This window comes from Herpailurus yagouaroundi, unplaced genomic scaffold, assembly GCF_014898765.1.
Source record: "Herpailurus yagouaroundi ecotype Mexico unplaced genomic scaffold, PumYag 566, whole genome shotgun sequence".
In the NCBI taxonomy this organism is placed as follows: domain Eukaryota; kingdom Metazoa; phylum Chordata; class Mammalia; order Carnivora; family Felidae; genus Herpailurus; species Herpailurus yagouaroundi.
Genome location: NW_024412783.1, coordinates 422,058 through 431,967, shown reverse-complemented (window position 1 = coordinate 431,967; position 9,910 = coordinate 422,058). Strand labels below are relative to the sequence as shown.

The 9,910-nt window shown below is 36.6% G+C and overlaps 1 pseudogene; it reads right to left on the bottom strand.

Annotated features, from left to right (window-relative positions):
* Window positions 1-3,932: 3,932 nt before the first annotated feature.
* On the bottom strand, window positions 3,933-4,946 carry LOC121023573 (olfactory receptor 2T8-like; annotated as a pseudogene).
* Window positions 4,947-9,910: the final 4,964 nt, after the last annotated feature.

Below are 9,910 nucleotides of genomic sequence, written 5' to 3'. Positions count from 1 at the left end.
ATCAAACACTTGTTAATCAGAAGAAAGAACTTGTTGATTCTAATGTTTTATAATAATCTGGACTTCCTTCTTCTGGACTAAGAATCATACTGCACTTCCCCTGTCCTTGTAATATGGGGTGGACTGTCACACATCAGGGAAATAAGCATGTATAACACCTGACTAGGTGATTTAAGATCAAATAACTGACCTTCCATGTTTTCTTTTCACATGCCTCAGACTGCTGATGTTTATGGTGAGAGAAGTATGATTAGCTGCATCATCTTTGTTATTTTATGACATAGGGTTTTATGACATAGGGACTTTTAAGCCATTATTTGTTAAACAGCATAAATTATCATAATGTATTTCCCAGACTCTAGACACTCATATATTGATTGACTTATTTCTAGTTTATACATTGTGTCATTTCAATGAGAAATTGTGGGTGTATATATATATAAGTAATATGCATATGTAAAAAATATATAGGGGTGCCTGAGTGGCTCAGTTGGTTAAGCATCCAACTATTGATTTTGGCTCAGGTCATGATCTCATGGTCATGAGATCAAACCCTAAATCAGGGTTGGTGCTGATAGCACAGAGCCTGCTTAGGAAACTCTCTCTCTCTCTCTCTCTCTCTCTCTCTCTCTCTCTCCCCCTCACCCACCTTCTCTGTATCTATCTCTCTCAAAAAAATACATATATATACCCAATTGGCACATAGTCTCTGACATAAAATATTTGAACATACGGAAGTGAGGTATGATAGAAAATTATATATATGTGAATAAAAAGAAATACACATGCTTTTCTCAAAATCCTTCAATTACTTAGGAGGACAAGAATATAAAAGGATTTTGAAAAATCATATTTTAAATTTTCTGTCAACATTTTTTTGTAATAAAATTATTGTTTTGAAGTGTAAACAAATTTTATTCTTTCAACTTTTCAAAATAAACACTGAGTGTATCAAAATAAGCCAGGCTTTTAACTTGTGTTAACTATGCCTGTCTTCAATAATTCTGGGGGACAGAAAGCGGTTATAGAATGTAGTAAATTTCTCACAATGCACAGTGTCTGCTTGGAATTCTCTCTGTCTCTCTCTCTCTCTCTGTCTGACCTTCCCCTACTCATGCACCCTCACATAATAAGTAAATAAATAAATAAGTAAATAAGTAAATAAGTAAATAAAGTAAATAAATAAGTAATAAGTAAATAAGTAAATAAATAAATAAGTAAATAAGTAAATAAATAAATAAGTAAATAAATAAATAAACAAATAAACAAATAAAAAAGAACAGGTCCTGTAGTGCCCTGCAGGGTAGTGTCCCCTGATAACTAGAACCTGATGCTTCAGCAGCATCTCATATGTGTGTTGCATTCATCCTGCTACTGTGTCTGAGTACCATTTCCTTTCAGTCTAGGTATGTGCACTGACTCTTGTTGTGGGCTGCATTTGCTCTCTCTGATGTTAGAGAGACCCAGGCTGGTTGGTTCTGAGGGTAGTGGGGGGTGATGGCAAATTTTGCACTGAAGCACTAGTCCTAGGCCAGATTCCTGGAGCATGATGCCCATCAGGGGCTTGACACATGGAAGCTGTGGCTGGGTGGGGGCTGCATGACATTGACAAAATTTTCAGAAAGCCAAGCGTCAAAGCCAAGTAGGCTTGGAGTGCGCATATCCTCAGGAGAACTGATGTGCAAGGCAGACTGCCAGCAGCTTAGGTAACAAGTGTCTGTGCAGGACCACTTCTAGAAGGTGACTGTGTTTCTCTGTTGGGGGGCAGGAGAGGAAAATGCTCCCAGCTCCTTTGTTCCTGGAGAAGTCTCCAACACGCTACAAAATCAGTGCAAACAGGTCTCCTTTTCATTTCTTTCCAGCAAACTCTGGCCTCATGTCACCTCCTTGTGGGCTGTGGTCTCCCTAAGGGTGGGAGCCCCGCTATTACTTCCCCTCCTGTCCCACCCAGGGCTCAGTCAGCTGATTTTAAAACTCCAGGCTTCAAGTCCTGGTGGTTATACAAACCATGGAATTTAGCCCCTCTGGTTTTCAATATCAGATGTTATGAGGAATTAATTATTCCCATGTGAGCTCCTTGGCACTTTTCCCACTCTGAGCTGACAACTCCCTTCTTTCTGTGGGCAGATCCCAACCACCACTTCCACCCATCCTAGCCTGTCTGGTGTAGTTTGTCTACATATAGTTGTGGAGTGGAGTCTGTTCTTCCAGTCTTCACATGGCTCTCTGGGTTATTTACTTACATGTGAGTGATAACTAGTTGTACACATGGGATGAGGTGAGTTTGTGTCATCCTCCTACTCTCCTATCTTCTCGGTCTCTTTTTAACACCCTATTAAATCTTTTCTCCTCAACAAAATTTAAACAAGAGTGGCAGAACCTGATAAATCTACTCTTTAATGTATTTTTAAATCATGGGGCGCCTGGGTGGCTCAGTCGGTTGAGTGCCCGACTTTAGCTCAGGTCATGATCTCACAGTTCGTGAATTCAAGCCCCGCGTCGGGCTGTGTGCTGACAGCTCAGAGCCTGGAGCCTGCTTCGGATTCTGCGTCTCCCTCTCTCTCTGCCCCTTCCCTGCTCATGCTCTGTCTCTCTCTGTCTCTCAAAAATGAATAAACATTAAAAAAAATTAAAAAAAATAAATCGTTATTATTTTCAAAGTCATTTGTGTACATTTTATTTTTCATTTTAAATGATTCTCTCTTATTTTAATGAATCACAGCTTTCTGAAAGGGCAGATGAAAGTATATTTAAGTTCTGGAACCTCTAAAATTCTTGAAAATTAAACATCGTTGGCATCCAGTCATATTTTGCACTACTAGCATATTTTTTTAACTTTTTAAACGTTTATTTATTTTTTTTTAAAGGGAGAGAGACAAAGCACAAGCAGGGGAGGGGCAGAGAGAAAGGGAGACACAGAATCTGAAGCAGGCTCTAGTCTCTGAGCTGTACGCACAGAGCCTGACACGGAGCTCGAACCCACAAACCATAAGATCATGACCTGAGCAGAAATCAGATGCTTAACTGACTGAACCAGCCAGGCACCCGGCAACACTAGCCTATTAATAAGAAAGTAATTTTAGCAAAATATGCCAATAGGCCAAACCCCTTAATAGGGCACAGTAGACAGTGATGCAAACTGAGCAAGTTTGATATTGTCAGACAAGAAGAGGGGTTTTAGGATGATGTTGCTCAAAGGGGATGCAAATCAAGCTTGTTGGGAGTCATCTTTTTTACATGAGTAGACCATACTAATATCTTACTATTTAGTAATTTGTTTATGAATTTTGAACTCCAGAAAACCTGCAGTTAAATTACACCTTCTATACATTTTACATATAAAATCCATTCTGTTATCTATGCTACAATCTGAGGAAATAAAATGAATACCACCTTAATCAGATTAAAGCTCTTGTACTAATTTGTCAGTACAGTCAAAAAAATGATTTAGGTGTTATTATTTTAGTTTGTACAGGGGAGATTGATTAATCTTCCCAGTATCTTGGGGAAGAAATGTTGTTTATTCAAACTTTTTCTTAATACAATCATTTATAGCATAAAATAATTAAAAGTGGAATTAACCATACGATCCAATAATCTCATTGATGGGTATTTAACCAAAGAAAATGAAAACTCTGATTCAAAAATATATATGGACCCTGATATTTATTGCAGTATTACTTACAATAGCCAAGATTTGGAAGCACCCTAAGTGTTCACTAATAGATGAATTGATAAAAATGTGGATAAAGAAGATGTGGATAGACACACACACACACACACACATACCTACATATATACAACAGAATATCACTTAGCCATAAAGAAAGATAAAATCGTGCCATTTACAAAAACATGGAGGGATCTAAAGGGTATAATGCTAAGTGAAATAAGCCAGTCAAAGAAAGACAAATACAGAAATCAATGTAATCTTAGTCATGACTGAAGGCAAAACATTCACACATACACTTTCTCTGGGCTCCCTTGACTACACTGTTCCTCAGACTGTAGATAAGGAGGTTTAGCACAGGGGTGAAGATAGTATAGAACACTGACACTACTTTATAATGGTTAGCTAACCTGTAGGATTTGGGTCGCATGTAGATAAAAATAGCTCCATTAAACAGTCCCATCACAGAGATGAGAGTAGCATGTGTCAAAAGCCTTTTTGCCAGCTTCTCTAGAACACGTCTGGAGAACTGCAGCAAGGATAAGACTATAGGAAATCAGAATGAAAGAAAATGGGACCAGGATAATTATTAACATATAACAGACATACATCACATGTTCAAAGAAAAACATATCAGCAGAAGCCCAGGGGCTTCACAGAAGAAATGATTGATCTCATGTGTATCACAAAATGGAAAACTTGGGGTGCCTAGAAGACTCAGTCAGTTAAGCATCTGACTTCAGCTCGGGTCATGATCTCTTGGTTGGTGGGTTTGAGCCCAACATCAGGCTCTGTGCTGACAGCTCAGAGCCTAGAGTCTGCTTCAGATTTTGTGTCTTCCTCTGTCTCTCCCCCTCCCCTGTTCATGCTCTGTCTCTCAAAAATAAATAAACGTTAAAAACTATTTCTTAATGAAAATGGAAAGCTCAGGGCAGCAGAAGCCTGCTATAAGCTGACCCAGGAACCAAGACACCACAGTCATTCTCAGGCATAATTGCCAGCTCATGAGGACAGGGTATTTCAGTGGGTGGCAAACAGCCATATAGTGGTCATAGGACATGGCTGCTAAGTGGAAACCACCCCCCCCTTCCCAAAGTGTAGAAGAAGATCAGCAACCCAAGACCAGCATATGAGATGGACTTCTTGTCAGTCAAGTTGTCAGCTGCAATTTTGGGCACAATGGTGGAGACCAACTCTATGTTCATGAGGGAGAGTTGGCTCAGTAAGAAGTACATGGGCTGTGTATCCAGGCATCTTGATGAATCAGGAGAATCATGAGGATCTTGCCCACTGGGGAGGTGAAGACAGATACATCACAAAGAGAACTAGGTGTGGTTAAAGAGTCCTAGGAGAATAAAATATGAGGTAGTGTTCTCATTTTTCATAATTTCAAAAAGTGTGACACTGCAAATGAAGAAATAGATGACAGAGTTTTCACCATTTACAATACTCTATTTGATTTACATATTTCTTGATAGGTGCATGTTTGAAAATTATAAACCTGTTTTACATCTTTCATCTGCCATTTACAAATATTTTAACTTGGACATAAAATTATTTATAACTGTTTCCAATTTTTTTCATTTTCAACATTTTCTAAATAAGTATCCCCCACTTTTATTATTAATTAATTGGCATAATGAATAAACATTATTGATAAATTGCAATTATATAATAAGTGTGTCTTTGCATCACTTAACACCCATATAAGTGAACAGGAGGACATTATTCACATAATTTGTAATTTACATTTGTACCTTTGCCATATATCATTGCCACTATTATTAGAAGCTGAGATCAATTAATGTGTTTAACTATATAAAAGCTAGGTCTTTTATATGAGAGTTATACATATATAACTTATCAAAAGCTTTTTAAATTTATTTTTTAATTCCAGTATAACATACAGTGTTACATTATTTTCAGGTGTACAACATAGTGATTCAACAATTCTATACATTACCCAGTGCTCATCAAGGTTAATGTACTTTTAATCTCCTCAGCTATGTCACCCATTCTCCCACCCACCTCCCACTGGTAACAACCACTTTGTTCTCTATTTTTAAGAGCCTGCTTCTTTTTGTTTGTCTCTCTTTCTCTTTGTTCATTAATTTTGTTTCTTACATTCCAATTGTGAGTGAAATCAACTATACAGACTCTTAGGGATTTCCTGCAGAGAAGTTATGTATACATTATATCTCTACCTGTTACTATTTTAGTTTGAAATGCAGAGAGACATCCCTACTTTGGATCTTTTACAAAATTGTCATCCACAAATCAAATTGGGGAATGCTAAAAATATGTTACTCACAAATCATTAGAATGTTTTTACACCACACCCCACAATAATTTTTTTTTTATTTTTTTAATGTTTATTTATTTTTGAGAGAGAGAGAGAGAGAGAGAGTGTGTGTGTGTGTGTGTGGGAACAGAATAGAAGAGAGATCGGGAGAGAGTATCTGAAGCAGGCTACAGGCTCTGAGCTGTCAGCACAGAGCCCTGACCCGCGTGGAACTCACAAGCCATGAGATCATGACCTGGGCCAAAGTGGGACGCTAACGGACTGAACCACCTAGACACCCCCCCCCCATAAGTTTTTGAATTACAAAGGCAAATAATTTTGAATATTGTTATTTTTAATTGAGATATAACTTATAAATACGAGAATGCTCACATCTAAAGAATACATTTCAACCAGATTCAGTAACTTGGGCTTGTAACAATGAGCCTACTAACAAGAGACAATTCTCACCAGACCAGAAGTAAAACCACTCAAACAAGATAAAAACACTGGGGCCATTTGTATCTCTATCTTAGTTTGACTTCTTCTAAAATTTTCTGCTACTTAAAATACAAAGCTGGTGTTTTGTTTTTAATTTCCTGTCTTTTTCTCAACTTAATATATTTTTAAAGATTTTGCCAGAATTTTACATTTACAAAGGGTTTTCTCTTTTTGTTTATAAATAATATTCCCATCTCTGAATACATTACTGTTTGTTATTCACTGTTTTTTTTATGAACATGTGAGCTATCTTCAGTCTGAAAATTTTATGACTAAAACTGCTATTAACCTTTCTTTTGTGATAAGTGTTTTTATTTTATTTGGTAAATGCCAGACAAATTTTTAGTAAATAGTTTTACAAAATGGTTGTTCAATTTTGCATTTCCACCAACAAATCACAAGAGTACTATTTGTTCCAAATGACAATTATGGGTAATGTCAACCTTTTTCATCTTACATATTCTAGTATGGGGTAACTCAAGAAACTTTCATTTTGCATTTATCTAATGTGTAATGATTCCTAGAAATTTTGTGTTACCCTATTGCTTATGTATGTATCTTCTTTAGTGAACTATAAATGTTCATCATTAGAAAAACAAACAAATATGTAGATACTTCCAAAGCAAAAATAATTTCATGGATTGCTAGTAAATAATGTATGACATTCGTAGAATTATTTGGAATTTTGAAACATTATATTTGCATTTCTTGTTATTTTATTTTTATTACAATCTTTCTTCAGTTTTCAAAGACTATTTTAATTAAAATGGATATTTATGTAATACAACTCTTTGACTATGCCCATTGGTCTTCAATTGTACATTTATTTGTATATTTATTTTAATTATTCATCATAACATAGTATTTCAATTCCATTGGCGAAATTATATCTTGAAAATCGGATACATTTTTTCTGCAGCAGGTAATTTTTGCCTACTGAAGAATAAGAAATAGGTTACAGAATTTAAGATTTTGGTGTGTGTTCACTAAATATTCCTTGTGTTTTAATGTTAAATGATTATATAGCTGCAATGATTTTCAGGAAAGAAATTTGGCACTTTTAAAGAGGTTGTTGGAGGGGCGCCTGGGTGGCGCAGATGGTTAAGCTTCCGACTTCAGCCAGGTCACGATCTCGCGGTCCGTGAGTTCGAGCCCCGCGTCAGGCTCTGGGCTGATGGCTCAGAGCCTGGAGCCTGTTTCCGATTCTGAGTCTCCCTCTCTCTCTGACCCTCTCCCGTTCATGCTCTGTCTCTCTCTGTCCCAAAAATAAATAAACGTTGAAAAAAAAAATAAAGAGGTTGTTGGTTTTTCTATTCAACACATTTTTTTTAATGTTTATTTTTGAGAGAGGGAGACAGAGTATGAGTGAGGAAAGGGCAGAACAAGAGAGGGAGAGAGAATCTGAAGCAGGTTCCAGGCTCTGAACTGTCAGCACAGAGCCCGATGCAGGGCTTGAACTCATGAACCGTGAGATCATGACCTGAGCCAAAGTTGGACACTTAACCAACTGAGCCACACAGGTGCCACAATAGGTTGTTGTTTTTTTTCAAAGGAAATAATTATAAATATATAGAAATTTATTAATATATCTCTGAATTTGCAACTTTGTATTTATGTGCTCTCCAGAGACCTAACAATAAAATACAAAATTAACTTTGAGACAGTAGTTTAACATAACACATTTAAAAGTTTACTTTCTTACTTTTCCCATTTTTGCTTAATCTGAATCCTATCTTTCACAACACCTTTATAGCAATTTCCCGAGTCTTATAGTCTCTTTCTCATTAACCAAAAAAGACAAATAATCTAGAAAAAAAATGTCAAGGAGAATGGAAAGCTCCAGGTTTACAAACTGCTGTGGCACTTTGGAAATGGCACCTATAGACTTTAGAAGAAGGGTTACTTGAGGAATTTTTTCCAAACCTGAATGCCATGCTTCAGCATTTCTAATTTTTTTTTAAATATATTTATTTATTTTTGAGAGAGAGACACACACAGAACACGATAGGGGGAGGGGCAGGAAGGGAGACACAGAATCTGAATCAGGCTCCAGGCTCTGAGCTGTCAGCACAGAGCCCAACATGGGGCTCCAACCCACATACAGTGAAATCATGACCTGAGCCAAAGTCGGATGCTTAACCAACTGAGCCACCCAGGTGACCCTCAGCATTTCTACTTGATCTTTACCCTTTTATTGTAGTTTAAACCTTGTTTGTGCTCCTCAATATAGTCATACTTTGATCCAAAGGTAATTTTGTTATATATTTTATATCTGTAAAAACTTTTAGATTCATACATTAGTTAATCCTTCATTCAAGTGGAGTAAAAATAGTTGAACATAATGAAATAACTGTATATAACAATAAAAGTAAACATAAAATGTCTTTAATTCATTAATTACTCTGTGTATTTTGCTTAACATTTCACTTTCATGTTTTCATTTTAATGATTACCATAATCTGAGAGGTACATTCAATATTTGCATTTTTTGAAAAAGGAAGGGAAGTATATTGGGGCTGAATTCATGGTTCCCTTCACAGAGATCTGAACTCAATTGTCTGATTTTAAATAGCTTGCAGTACAGTTATGCAAGTAGGGGTGGACATCCCCTCATACACAACACAGAAATCCATGGAACTTAACTAACCTTTCCCTTCCTAAAGAACAAGATGTTGTCCAATGAAGCCACTTTGTTGGGTTAAAATAGATTAACAATTACTGTGGAAAATGGTCTTCACATTTGAATGTGAGTTCTCACACCAGAATTTCAGGACTTAAACCCTTGGTTATAATTGGGGCATGTTGTCTAATCTCTGTGAGACCATACAGATCTCCAATTATAAACAATTAATAACTGTAAGATGCTAATAAATACTAGATGCTTAAATAGGGTCCACCATTCATAAATGCTCATTATTGTATACTTGACATAATAATTAGGTGTAAGACCAAAAAATTAACTGATTTTTTTTGTTATGTTTACTTTTATATTTAGTTATTTGTTACCCATTTAGTTGACTTATTAATCCACCAAGAATAAAAATAATCATCATTACTTAGATGAAACAGATCTTTTTATGTACGTCTCTGTAGTAGGCTGCCTGAATGATAAGTAGGTTCATTCATTGACTTCGCAAACATGCAGGAGACTCTCAACGCTGTAACAAGTGAGGTCAGCCTAGCGGCCCTCCCTAGAATTTTTATCAAATGTAAGAGACAGACCAAACACAGTTCCTTTAGCAGACAGTATGCTCTCAAGCCCTGAAGAATAGGAATAAAATATGCTAAGAAGAGAGGGTGTAATGGGGAAGGGTTCAGAAAGGTGGGATTTTTTTTATTAACAAGTGCTTGATCTCACTTTGTTTAATCAGTCTGAATCAGACTATCTCCCTTCTGTCTCTGACACCAGGATTCTTCTGCTGTTCCCTGAGGAATGCCTGTCTATCTCTGTGACCCCA